This window comes from Hemicordylus capensis, chromosome 6 (assembly GCF_027244095.1).
Source record: "Hemicordylus capensis ecotype Gifberg chromosome 6, rHemCap1.1.pri, whole genome shotgun sequence".
NCBI classification, from domain to species: domain Eukaryota; kingdom Metazoa; phylum Chordata; class Lepidosauria; order Squamata; family Cordylidae; genus Hemicordylus; species Hemicordylus capensis.
In genome coordinates, this window is record NC_069662.1 from 45,223,602 (window position 1) to 45,236,031 (window position 12,430).

The window sequence follows — 12,430 nt, forward strand, 5'->3', positions numbered from 1 at the left end:
AAAGGAGGCAGTGATTTTCTAGAGAATGAAGCCAGAAAACAAGGGCAGTTTTTCATTCTGCCCTCTCTAGGTCCCTTCTCTTCTGCTTTCCCACTGACAAGTATTTTGCAAATTCTTCAGTTATACAGCAGTTAACTTCATCGGTTACATTTTTGATGTTATGCTTAAAAGGGTGAGGGTGTGGCATTGTACACAGAACAGAAGGTAAGTGGACAAGTGATGTTCAAGTCTTTTGCAGCCCAATATTTGTGACCAGAAAGGGGTCAGTGAAAACAGTGTTCTAAGCCAGGAAAACTGGCCTAAAGTGCCTGCTCTAAACAGGATGATGTATAAAGAAAGCTGCTTCTAACACTACAGATGGTCATGTTATTCCTTGGGGAAGAGGTGGTACCACTTGTCTGATTCTCTCAACTGAGTGTTCCTCTCGGGACAACAAAAAGTAGGCCGCAGGTGGTGATCATGTAACCAAGACTGCCCCTTGAGAGAAATGTGTGGATTTGAACAACAAGCAAGCAGGCAGACATATAATTACCTATGTGTGTATAATCATCCCCATCCAAAGCATCTAGACAGTTTTGTGTAAAAAGATTCTAAGCCCATTGAACCAAAGGGCTGGAAAGGCTATCAGATTGAGCTTCAGAACCATTCACATACATGTGTTTACTGCACATCAACTCACACATTCCGGATCATTAAGAGAGAACAGATGCACTACAGATGATTCAAGCAAATGAACTAAGTCATATATTGCTGAAGGAGCATGTATGGGGGGAGGGGCGTGCGCGCACACACGCACACACACAGAGTCTTGTTCTTGCCTAAACTACTAATCAATCTGACCTGGGGAAAAGTTTTCCTTCCCTAATTATGGCAATTGAAGCCATTTCACAGATCACACAAGGTTTGCCACAGCGTGTACTTTGTTAGCGTTTTAGATTGTGAGCCCTTTGGGGACAGGGATCCATCTTTATTTTTATTTCTCTGTGTAAACCACTTTGGGAACTTTTGTTGAAAAGTCGTATATACATATCAGTTTTTGCTGCTGTAGGCATTTCTGAAAGATACTGGTATTTGCAATCAAATGCATGTCATACTCACACTTCACTTTTTAGGCACACACTTAATACCTTAGGACTGCTCCCATTTCATTTGTATAAGTACATCTATATCACACCCTCACAATGAGAAAACTGTCTGCCCACAATAAATTGTGGCTGGGGGTGCTGGAGTTGTAGTTCAGCAACATCTGCTGAACACCATGTTAAGAACCACTGATCTATCCACTCTTCCCAAGAAAATTCCCTCCTCAATATGGAAATATGGAATATCTGCATAACTCTACAGAGCATGATTCTTGTGTGGAAAACTGGTGAAACGTGCTTTACAAAGTACATGGATAGTAAAAAGGGCATTTGCTTAGAGTATGTAAACTCTCAAAATACACAGAAGGGAAAGGTAGCAAGATCTTAGGTGAAGACTTCCATGTATCTTGAAAGCATGCCTACTCCTGTACCAACAGAACCAGAGACATACAGTCTTGCCCGTTTTGCATGTTTTATTCTTTAAAATCAACACGGCAGAATCTTTCTTACTGCTTTTAGTTTGCTTGCTTGGCATAGATCATACAGTATGCAAAGACAGCTACCACAACAGTGGAGGCATTACCCTTAGTCCCTCAGTCCTTTCTCTGCTTTCTGCCTGAAGTACAAAAAACAGAGGAGTTGACTCCATTGCTTTAGTCACAAGCATGCAAAACACCACTCAGCAGGTTCAACAGGCCGATACTTGTTAAAACAGTTGCTGCTGCAGTTGGCTGCCTCTGTTTCCTGCTTCCTTATTAAAGGAGTCCCAACACTACCACTGCAAGTGAAGGGATGTGCAGGGGCCCAGCCTCCCTCACGGCTGAAAACGCAACCCAGATACATGAAAGATTTCTAACCTGCAGAGAAAAGCTAGCACTTCTCACATGGGGTACATCACATGCAACATTAAAAAAGCATGTTCCTTCCAGAACCTCTGAAAGTGATGCAATATCTCAAAGTGGCAAGCCCTTGTCCTTGTATTCCAACATCCAGGGCTGTCTGTCTGACAGATATTGCTGATGCTCTCAAAGCAGCACACATGCTGCTGAAAAGTAGTGGTGTGCATGGTCCGGAATTCCCGCGGTCCGGCACAGGGGGAGGGGGAGTTTCTCTTTAAGGGGTGGTGGTGGTACTTACCCCCCCCCCCCCGCCACTCTTCCCCCTCCGGCGCTGGCGCTTTTCAAAATGTTCTTGGGGCGGCAGAGTTCCTCCCTGAAAGTAGGCAGAGCTGGTGGCGCCTCTCCGCCGCTGGCGCACGCACGCACCATGACATATGTGGCGCACGCGTGCCAGCGGCAAAGACGAGTGCGCGCGCCGCAAAGGGCGCATGCACGCCACCAGCTCTGCCTACTTTCAAGCTAACAAGGACAACGACGGAGGCAGGGGCGGCAGGGAGGAACTCTGCCGCCCCAAGAACGTTTTGAAAAGCGCCAGCGCCAGAGGGGGAAGATTGGCGGGGGTGGTGGTGAAAGTACTACCACCACCCCTTAAAGAGAAACTCCCCCCCCTGCCCTTCCGAACCGAACCGCGGGAATTCCGGACCGGTCCGGAGGCCTTGTCAATGGCCTCCGAACCGAAACATGCACACCACTACTGAAAAGTCAATTCCAGTTACAAAATCATAGGACTAAACAGGACCAGCAGCAGGCCAAGCTCTTACACCAGTAGTTCTTAAACTTGGGTCCTTATAGTTTTAGATTTCAACTCCCATGATCCCCAGCCACAATGGCCAAAAGCCAAAATTTCAGAACAGGAATTCACTAGAGATTATTTTGTGAACATTTTCTCCCGTCCAGTTCAGAGACTCGACTGCCCCACTCTGCAGATGAGCCTGATCTCATGGATCTCAGAAGCTAAGCAGGGTCAGGAGAGGTTAGTACTTTGATGGGAGACCACCTGGGAATACCAGATACTGTGCTTAGAGAGCCAGTGTGGTATAGCAGTTAGGGATGTGCACAAACCTGTTTGGAGGCCCTTTTACGGGCCTCCGAACATGTTCAAACACTGGAAGGTTTGAAGGCGGGGAGTGTTGGACTTTAAGGGCAGGGGAGGGTACACTTACCCCTCCCTCCACTTTCCCCTTGCCAGCGCTCGTTTTTTGTAAAGTCCTTCAAGGTGGCAGCGTACCTCCCTCCCCCCCCATCCCCTCTTCAACCAGAAGTACCTGGCACACATGTGTGCGCACGTCGGGTGGACTTGCACACAAGCGTGACTTATGCTTGCTTGCGTGCAAGTCCACCCAACGTGCATGCACATGTGTGCCAGGTACTTCCGGCCGAAGAGGGGACGGGGGGGGAGGGAGGTATGCTGCCGCCCTGAAGGACTTTACAAAAACAGAGCACCAGCAGGGGGGAAGCGGAGGGAGGGGTAAGTGCACCCTCCCCCACCCTTAAAGTCAAACTCCCCCTGCCTTCAAACCACCCCCGCCCTGTTCCGTGCACATCCCTAGTAGCAGTTAAGAGTGCTGGACTAGGACTGTGGAGACCCAAGTTCAAATCCCCATTCAGCCATGAAACACACTGGGTGACTGGGCTAGTCACTTATCTCTCATCCTAACCTACCTCACAGGGTTGTTGTGAAGACAGACATAACCATGTATTCCACGACATGTACTTAGTCTAAATGCTGGGCTCCTTAGAGGAAGAGTGAGATATAAATTTAAAAACAAGCCAAGATTATTTTTAAAATTCAGAGACAGTTTGCGTGATTTCCTATTCTGAAGGCTGCCTTCTGATGTCATTTTATAGGCAAGCATCTTAAGTTCAGTGCTCTAAGATGCAGGTAAGCATAACTGGTGAAATGTTACGGGGCTTCCAACCTGGACTTTTACAAACTCCCAGCTTTGCAGTGAAAGGGACAGCAACTCCAGAAACAGGGCTGATACTCCACCCTATTGCTTTTAACCTCTGATTTGCTTACAGTATTTAAATATAAATCCAAAATTGAAGCAATCAGCAAGGAACACTGGTGATTCAAACAGTGATTCTTTCTATCGTTACTACTTTATAACAACTTACTGTTTTAAAAGCCAAACACATAATCTGAATACTGGCTAGAATACATCACTTTACTGCTAGCAAAGATGCACTGTTCCCTACGTTCCTGCCCATCAACCTGAGATCAGATCCTGTGGTTCTCAACTTCAGTATCTGAAGCAACAATCTTGCTATACAAGTTCTTCAGAGTTTTGCACCTCCTCCTCTTTTTAAATGCATTTCCACTACATTTTAGTCTGAACTTGTTCAATCATCCGACTCCTCTCCTTGCAAGACCCAACATCTCTTGTTCCATCAAACAACTCCATTCTCTCTCTTTTGTTTCCCAACACACTTCTGCCATCAAAACATTTTGTTATCTACATTTAAAAAATAATTAAGTTCAAACAATATATGTTGCAATTTAACTGTTTCACATTTAAAGCATTTATCTAATTGGAGGGGAGGGGAGACTGAAAGCAACTTTAATAATGCAAACATATCATTTTTGTATATTGTTGTTCCTTCTTCCCACTCCTTTTGTTTAGAATGGAAACTGCTCAGAGCAGTGGCCAGCATGTCTTTTAAAGAAGTGCCCAGTAAAATTTTAGGCACTATGCACAATAGTAATAATCTGTTTTTTAAACGCCAATATTAAGTTTTTGATGAGTATAGCGACTCTCAATTAACAATCCTGGAACTCAAACTCAATCTCACTGCTTTGGATAAAACCTGCATTATTTTTCAAGCAAATGATATGGGCCATATGCAGCAGCCAGATTGGTCTCTGGGGTATCCTGGAGAGAAGACCACATTAGGCCTGTTCTTAAACAGTTGCACTGGCTGCCGGTATGTTTCCAGGCAAAGGACAGAGTGCGGGTTATTACCTTTAAAGGATTTTAGCTTTGGTCCAGTCTGGCGACGACCTGGGATTGGGCCTTCTCAGTTGTTGACCCTAGGTTGTGGAACACGCTCCTGGTGGACATGAGAGGATTATCTTCCTTGAAGGCCTTCAAGAGAGCTGTAAAGTCCCATCTTTTTAGCCTGGCTTCTAATGATATCTAGTTTTAATGTTAATCCGGTTTAAGTGTGTTTTTATTTAATTTTGTTTTATTATGTGTTTTTGATTTTAATGTAAACTGCCCTGAGCCACTTTAGGAACTGCAGTATATCAATCAATCAAAATTTGCCCGGAGCCACTTTAGGAACTGCAGTAAATCAATCAATCAAAATTTGTCCCGCTTCATATCCAAAGCACATAATTATGGAGTTGATGGTTCCTTAGGAAGAAGAAATGCAATTTCATCTCCACAATCTTGGGACAAGCTAAACAAAGGATTCCATCCTGATACTAGCTGAAGATGATTGCTTATGATTACCTACTAGAAATGTAAAAAGTCCAGAAATCTGAATTTTTGGAGGGTGGAGCACTGAAGGTTAAAAGGAACAGAAGTTGTGGGAAACAGTTTCATATAAGAATTCTTTTATTATTTTTGCTGCTCAAACTAAGCCACCATAAAGCAACTCCATAAATTATATAAGTTTATTAAAATATGATTATGTTATTGTTTGCGCACATTAGTATGAGCAAATAATATGACAACTTCTACATTTGGGATCAGAGCCATCTTTCTATTGAGGGTAGATCCCAGGAAAGCATAGAATCACCCCCGTTTCATCACAATATTGCATTTTAACTTGCAAACTCACCCCTACAACAGGTCTTTGAAATTAATCCCTATTATTTCCATTTTGCAGAAAAGGAACCGAAGCCAAGACAGAGTATTTGTTGCCCAAGGCCATATCATGAGCTCATGGCAGAAGTAAGCCTGAAAATTAGGTCTTCTACATTCAAGCTCAACCTCAAATACAGCAACCTGCTTATGCACTGGGACACAGCAACTTTGTCAATATGGAGATTCACATTAAGATACCTTTCTGGTGTCTGCTATATAGGATTTTTGTTTGTTTTAATTTCTGATGAAAGGATTTTTTTGCCCAGCACAAGATCAATTGCCTTTACTGTATTTATGGCCAAAAGACTTCTTCCTAATATAAGCTAGCAGACCAGATCATCCTAAAAAAACTGTAACTAGTTGAAAGTGTTTTAGCCACAAGTACTGGGCCTGTAAAGACAATTTCCTGGCACGGAGGAATGTATCAGGAATACAAACTATTGTCTTTTCCTAACATGTGGTCGTATTTTCACAATTTTTTCTAGTTGCTTTGATCCTGATTTGTTTCTGAAAACTTTATGTATTCTATCCAGCCCAACGCTTAACAGTCTTATCAAGAGTTTGCAGCCGAAGGCAGGCAAACACAGGTAATTTGTCAAGCATCCAAAAAACCACTATCCATGGTTGATGGACAACATTTAGCTTAGTGGATTAGACATTGTGCAGGTCTGATGTACTAAAATCCCTACTTTATCCTCTAGCATATTTTTTTTTTAAATGGAAAACGTCACCCATCATTCTTTGGTCACCCCATTTGCAAGTAAAGGAGTGTGGCTAAGGGGCACTGATCAATAATCTTGAAAGAGGAACCCATATAGGTCTGTCTGTAAGTCAAGAAAATGTTTCAACCCGCTTAAAGGCATCTAATACATATAGCAAACTCGCCAGTGCTTTTGTCCTGAGCTAAGGGTAAGTAGACAAATACAGCAACTACAGGATACTGGTTGCCCTACTAACTCCCCTGACGCCTCCAACACGGAAAAGGTATCATTATGGCACTGTCTCCTGGTCCATTCAAGACCCTTAAAGAGGACTGAGGACCAAGGCTGAAAAAATATTTCTTCTAGAACAAGAATAATTACTGCTTAAGCAATGCCGTTGTTGCATAACATTTCTAAATGAAACTTCTTCATTTTCAAAACATATTAAAAAAGCATCCTGAAAAACCAACGGAAAGCAGTTACAATGCTGATATAAATAGCATTGAGACTTTTTTAAAAAAACAACACCACTGTTTAAGACAATTCATATACTTCCCATTTTCGACCTTAGGGTGAAAAATATGTTTTTCTCCCAGAAATCCCTCTTCCCTTTTGTCATCATTCCTGTGTGTCCTCCTTTCCTCCCTCCTGAGACTGCAGTTGTAACTCCTACCTCAGGAACTGCTGAGAGAACAACTCTAATATACAGGTCTTGTATAATCAAGGGTAGAGGAGGGACAAGGAATTCTGCTCCAAATAAACCCATAAGCAGTGTTCCCTCTTACAAGGATTCCCAGATGTTGTTGACTACAACTCCCAGTATCCCCAGCTGTGGTGGCTTTTGCTTGGGGATTCTGGGAGTTGTAGTCAACAACATCTGGGAATCCCTGTTAGAGGGAACACTGCCCGTAAACCAAAGCTGCAAACTCAAGTTCCAAGTAGGGATGTGCACAAACCGGACTGAAGGCCATTCTAAAGGCCTCCGAACTGGTTCGAAAGCGGCGCCGGCTCAAAGGTTCAATGCCGGGGGGGTGCCTCTTTAAGAGCAGGGGAAGGTGCACTTACCCCTCCTGCCGTTTTTCCCCCACCGGTGCTGCATTTTTAGCAAAATCCATGCGGCGGCAGCATACCTCCCTGCCGCCCCTTCCCCCGTTCTTGGACAAAAGTGGCCGGAAGTATAGTCTGCGCATGCACCCGCCATGCACACGTGACAGGCACACGCGCAGGCGATACTTCCAGCCAAGAACGGGAGAAAGGGTGGCAGGGAGGTACACTGCCACCCCATGGATTTTGCTAATAAAAGAGCGCAGGCGAGGGAGGGAGCAGCGGGAGGGGTAAGTGTACCCACCCCCGCCTTTAAAGAGGCACACACCCCCAGCGTTGAACCGCACCTCCGCGGTTCTGTGCACATCACTAGTTCCAAGGGACATATTTTAGACCTTCTCCAAGTGACATTTTGCTTCTGGTCATATTCTCTCCTCTGCTTATCAGCCTAAAAATCCAGAAGGGCAGCTCTATACAGCTGACAGACAGCTCTGCCTTCCAAACTAGTTTTGACACTTGTGCTTGGACAAGAAACAGCAGCAACTTTCCGAATTGAGGTTTTCCTACTCTCCACAACCCAAGCCTCTTGTACTGCAAAACCACAGGCCCAATTTGCATTGTGAACTCTTCTTCCCTGCCACAGACACCCAGGCCTGGAGAACCAAGCACAGCTATGACTTCAAATGCCCCATTATTGCTCCACTCCAGGATCCACTTTTATATACATATTTCAAGTCCCACTTTGAAAGTCTAAGATAGTGCCAACATTTTAAAGCAATATCTATTGCTAAAATTTTTACTCTGCCATTCTCACAGGGTGGCTTACAATCACTTTAGATTAAGACAGAAACAATAATATAGAAACAATATGGAAAGAGAAGCATATTTTTGCACTAAAACAGTTAAAACTGTACTCAGAAGAGAGACCTGCTAAGATCTATTCCAAAATCTGGCCTAAAGCAAAACAGTCTTGAGTTGGCACCTAAATGCAGGCAGAGTCACACAAGTCTCATGGGGGAGAGAGTTCCACAATGTTGGGGCAGCTAGAGAAAGAGATTTCTATTGCATAACCTTGTGCTGAGGCCTCCAAGGAAGTTGGAATGCAGAAGAGGGCCTCTCTACGAGTATTTAGGGTGTATACTCCACGAGTATTTTCATTTGGAAAAAAGGTAGTCATTCAAGTAACCTGGACCCAAACTGCTTAGAGCTTTAAGAGGTCATAACTAGCCCTTTGAATCACATCTGGGAGCACACTGGCAACCAATACAACTGTGCGAAAACAGTGTAATACACTCCTGAAATCCTATCTCAGGAAGGATTTTTTATTTTTTGTTTCATTTTACATTTATATTCCACCATGGAGCCCAGAGTACATGGTTATGTTTATCCTCACAACAACCCTGTGAGGAGTCATCATGGCTGCATTTGCAGCAATTGCAGGCAAATTCCAAAGGGTCTTCAATGGCAGCTCCATACAGAGAGTAGTACAGCAATTCAGATGAGATGAATGAAGGGCCAGATCTGACTAAGGCAGAAATGGACACAGCTGCACAGCAACCAAAACTGGGCAAAAGCCCTCAGGGCCACAGCCATAATCAAACTATTCAGGAAGTCTCCCAACTTCAAGGGAAATGCAACCCATCCAGAACAACCTGACAAGTTCTCCTGACTAGGAGAGCCTCCTTCTTGTCCAGATTCAATTTCAGCTTGCTAGCCAACACCCAGCCTTTCCTAACTTCAAACACTAATTCAAAACCAGTACTGATGACAAATTCCAACCAAACTCCTGGATGACCTTTCCTGGAGGTTTCATGTAGATGTCAAAAATAACAGGGGACAAGACTGAACCGTACAGGACACACAGGCCAAAGGTCAAGGTGCTGAGCAGGCATCCCTCAGTACCACTTTCTAGAAACATTCCTACAGGAAGGACTGGAACCTCTATGCCCCCATTCCCATCCCCGTAAGGTGATCCAGAACGATGTCATGACTGATCATATCAAAAACTGCTGAGAGGTCCAGCAGAATCAACAGGGACACACTTTCCCAGGGCAGGTCATTCACCAGAGTGACCAAAGCAGTTTCAGTCCTGAACCCAGATAACCAATATCTGAAAAGGTTGCAGATAATCAGTCTCATCCAGTCTAGCCTCCGAGTTAGGATAATAGGAACATAGGAAACTGCCATATACTGAGTCAGAACATTGGTCTATCTAGCTCAGTATTGTCTTCACAGCAGCTTCTCCAAGGTTGCAGGCAGGAATCTCTCTCAGCCCTATACAGTAAACATTTTGGGGATTGAATATGGGATTAAGGAAAAAGTCGGGGGGGGGATTGGACAGATTGGGAAGAAAAAGTAATGCTTAAAATCACCATGTGGAAAAAAATGGAGCCTCGCCATGTACCAGAAAGCAGTTTACATCCGGACTTACCTAATACCCCCGGTGCATAACCTGGCGGTAGTCTATCCTCCCCCACTCGATCTCCTTCGGAGAGTTGAAAGCCAGATCTTCCGTCTAGTATGGCACACAGCGTCCTTCCCTTTAACCCGTGTGGTAGCATTTAAGGAGGTTGAGAGGGGAGGCCTAGCCCTACCTGCCCTGCAGGTAGGGCTACCTGCCCTATTTTGTAACTGAATTCATGTCCTACAATTTTGGAAACTGGATTTTCGTGAATGTCCATAATATGTCCAACCTCTGCAAAAAAACTGGGTCTCGCTTTTCGCTCTGCATTGGCGCAAGTCAGCATGGGGCATAGCATGGTGGGGGAAAGGATCTTTCAATGGTAATATCACACAAGTATTAAAAAGAGAACACTCAACACTACTTGAGAGATTTGTTATTCACACTTTAAAAATGGAAGGTTGAACCGGATCTATTTAAAGGATCCTACTCAGTTAAGCAGCTAAGGAAAACAATTTATGGAGAGATTCTAGAAGTGGGTTTCTTAAAACCTGATTTAGAGCATAAATGCTACAAACACCGCACTTCACAGTACTTGTTGCAACCCGATCACCCTATCGCTCTCTTTAAGGAGAAAAAAGTCCCTTTCCATTTATGGGAAACAAGGTGGAGCTTATACCATCAAGTACTATCACTTAATGCGGCTAAGCCAGCTCCCAGAGGACCAGCAAGAGTGCCCTAAAATCACCTGCAAACAGAAAGCTAGTGAGCTAGGTAAAACATTCAGGGAAACCCACTCACATTTCTTAAAAGAGTGTGTGGTAGCCAAAAGAGTGTGGCAGGGAGTAAGCAAGCTGTTAGAGTGGCCTGATTTGGAAAAACAGACTTGGGAAGAACTAACCTCGGGTTTGAGCGATAGAACCTCCTTTCGAGATCCCAGAAAGAAACCTTCAAGGAAATGGGACGGAACGAGTGCCCTCATACGAGGGAATTGGAATGCTCCCCTCCTCGTAATCAGGTTAGTAAACCTGTATGTCATTTATGCAATGCTCCTGCATAGGAATAGGGAGGGAAGACGCGACCAAGAGGTTCACGCAGATGAGACAGTAAATCTCTTCTGGAAAAGTTTGTATGGTTATGTGCAAAAAGACAAGAGTATCTCTTCTAAACAGCAATGGGACAAATTGTGGAAATGGACGTCGGACATAACCCCCCCCCCCCGATTACCTGATGTGCCTTGAAATCCCCCACCCCCGAGTTACAGTACTACCTGCATATACTTCATAACCTTGTGGGTTTCCAAATCATTGTGTGTAAATCTTTGTAGATATATCATGTACAAACAACCACTTTATATATAATTGTGCTTTGGCAATGTACTGTATGCTTTGGTAGTTTGTTGGTTCAATAAAAAATCTTGTCCTATTAAAAAAAAAACCTTGTCCTATCTTGGAGAAGCCGGGGAGGGAACTTGAAACCTTCTGCTCTTCCCAGAGTGGCTTCATTCCCTGAGGGTAATATCTTGCAGTGCTCACACATCAAGTCTCCCATTCATATGCAACCAGGGCAGACCCTGCTTAGCTATGGGGACAAGTCATGCTTGCTACCACAAGACCAGCTCTCCTCTCAGCAAGCACGGCATGCTTGAGCACTTTAAACAAACTAGCATAAAAATACACTGAGTACATATACAATCAGCTTAACCCTAGCGACCAAAATACAAATTTTAAGAGAATTCTGGAAAGTGCTTATTCTCAGAGTTTGGCAAGCCTTCATGGGAGAAAAAACATTTCACAGCTGCTCCTCTCCCTCCACCCCCCTAATATCTGCACTCCCTCAGGAAACACAACCTGATATTCAGGGCCGGACTGGGGGCACCGAGAGGGCGGCAGAATGTATGTGGGGAGGGTGCAGGGTTTTGAGCAGAATGGGTACTTAAGGGTGGGAGTATTCACTGCAGCCGTGAATATGCCATGTTGCCCTGTGGGCCATTCCGAGCCTGCTGATATTCCCCTCATCACTCCTTCTCAGTAGCACCCCAATCCTGAGATGCCCCTGCCAAATATGCTCCTCTTCTCTACATGCCACACAGTCCTAGCGCTAAAGCTAAAGTGTGCCGTCAAGTCGATGTTGACTCCTGGCACCCACAGAGCCCTGTGGTTGTCTTTGATAGAATACAGGAGGAATTTACCATTGCCTCCTCCTATGCAGTGTGAGAAGGTGCCTTTCAGCTATATCGCTGCTGCCCAATATAAGTGTTTCCCATTGTCTGGGAAACACACCAGCGGGGATTTGAACTGGCAACCTCCAGCTTGGTACCCTAACCCGCTGCGTCATTAGGTGGCTAGTTTTAGCACTACTGACCCTGAAATACAACCCCAAAGCTTTCAAGTCCCCAAATAAAGCCCACCATTCATAAAACTCTACCTGCTTCCCACCCCAATATGTCACTCCCAACACCAGCCGCACCATCTTTCCAGACACCCCGCCC

The 12,430-nt window shown here is 44.6% G+C and overlaps 1 protein-coding gene across 7 annotated transcripts in view; it reads right to left on the reverse strand.

Moving 5' to 3' along the window:
* The window catches only part of SMARCD2 (SWI/SNF related, matrix associated, actin dependent regulator of chromatin, subfamily d, member 2), a 40,160-nt gene that overhangs the window by 26,487 nt on the left and 1,243 nt on the right, over positions 1-12,430 (reverse strand). The window lies entirely within an intron of this gene.